Source organism: Cicer arietinum, chromosome 3, assembly GCF_000331145.2.
Source record: "Cicer arietinum cultivar CDC Frontier isolate Library 1 chromosome 3, Cicar.CDCFrontier_v2.0, whole genome shotgun sequence".
NCBI classification, from domain to species: Eukaryota; Viridiplantae; Streptophyta; class Magnoliopsida; order Fabales; family Fabaceae; genus Cicer; species Cicer arietinum.
In genome coordinates this window covers 8381174-8383055 of record NC_021162.2, presented here as the reverse complement: position 1 = coordinate 8383055, position 1882 = coordinate 8381174, and the positions used below count along the sequence as shown (strand labels likewise).

Below are 1882 nucleotides of genomic sequence, written 5' to 3'. Positions count from 1 at the left end.
TGTTGATGGTATTCATAGATCTATTGACACAATGGATAAATATGATTTCAATAAGTTGAGTGAATATGCTTATGATCTTAAGGTTTGGTTAACTGGTACACTTTCTCATCAACAAACATGTTTGGATGGTTTTGAGAATACAACAACTAAAGCTGGTGAAATTATGGCTAAGGCTTTGAACACTTCTTTGGAATTAAGTAGTAATTCTTTGGACATTATTAATGCTGTTTCTAGCTTACTTAAGGATGTTGGTGACAATAATGTTAATGTAAATCTTAATAGGAGGCTTTTGTCTAATGATGGTTTTCCTTCTTGGGTTAGTGAAGGGCAAAGACATCTTTTGATGGAAGGAAATTTTAAGCCAAATGTTGTTGTGGCTCAAGATGGTAGTGGACAATTTAAGACATTAAGTGAAGCTCTTTTGACAGTTCCTTCTTATAATGCACAACCTTTTGTGATTTATGTTAAGGCTGGTATTTATAATGAGAATGTTAATGTGCTGAAGGAAATTACTCATGTTACTATCATTGGTGATGGTCCTACAAAGACTAGATTCACTGCTAGCCTTAACTATGTTGATGGTGTCCAAACTTACAACACTGCAACTTTTGGTAATTAAGTACTATTGAATTAATGCATATATTTTTTTGTCCTGTTTCTTATTGAATATATGCAATGCAATGCAATGGTTGCAGGTGTAAATGGTGCAAACTTCATGGCAAAAGATGTTGGATTTGAGAACACAGCAGGAGCAGAGAAACATCAAGCAGTAGCACTACGAGTAACAGCAGATCAAGCAGTATTCTACAACTTTCAAATGGATGGTTTCCAAGACACTCTCTAGACACAATCCCAACGTCAATTCTACCGTGATTGCAGCGTCTCAGGAACGGTCGATTTCATCTTCGGAGATGCATTCAGAGTATTCCAAAACTGTAAACTAATTGTTAGAAAACCATCAGAAGACCAACAATGTTTAGTAATAGCTGGAGGAAGAATAAAAAATAATTAGTCGGGAACCATCAGAATAAAAAAATTTGTTTCTCTCTTTTTTACCTCAGTTTCCGTTAGTAATTAGTCGGGAAATCTGGGTTACCATAATGGAAATAATTCCAAGATCTCATTTCTACCATGTTTATATTCATTTTACTCGAACTTTTTCTCATGTTTGTAATTGTTTTCATTCTTGCAGCTCTTCTCAAAAAACCCATCACAAAAATTGATGAGTAATATGTAGAACCAGCAAACCATAGTCTTGAGGATGCACAAGCACCGCAAATCAATTCATCTGAAACCACACTTGAAGAAGTCTTAGCAGTTCCAGAGGAAAATGGGAATGACAATGTATCCAATACAGAAGATTTGGAAGTTATTACATGTGAAGAAAAGAATTCAGAGGAAGCTAAAGAACCCCATAATGCACAAAACACAGAAAAGAAGGTACCGGGAAAAGAAAGCTACAAAGTCAAGGCAAAAGTAGAGGTGTTGACCCAGCTCTCTTTTTCAAAGATGAAGCAGTTATTAACAGTATAAAGGATTTTTATGGAATAGACGAGCGTTTTCCATTCAATGGTCACCTTGTTACAAGAAACAGTGATATGAATCATGTGAAAAGAATTTACTATGTCTCCAAGTCAGTCAAGGATATTCTTGGGTTGAATTTCTCAGTTGGGCAACAACTCAAAATAACCTCAGTTGGACTGAAGATGTTTGTAAGTATATTTTATTCTCAAATTTAGTGATATTGTTGTTTTTTGGTTAGAATTTTTATCTGAGTGCATGATTGTGATTGGATGACAGTGTAAAAAAACTCTATTATACCTGTTGGTGCATCTCCCTCTTCTCCTATTATTTTACGAGGTTGATTTATTTATCATTCATA

The 1882-nt window shown here is 34.8% G+C and overlaps 1 pseudogene; it reads left to right on the top strand.

The window, feature by feature from the left end:
* The first annotated feature begins 1 nt into the window (after position 1).
* Positions 2 to 1012, top strand: LOC101488384 (pectinesterase/pectinesterase inhibitor-like; annotated as a pseudogene).
* Positions 1013 to 1882: the final 870 nt, after the last annotated feature.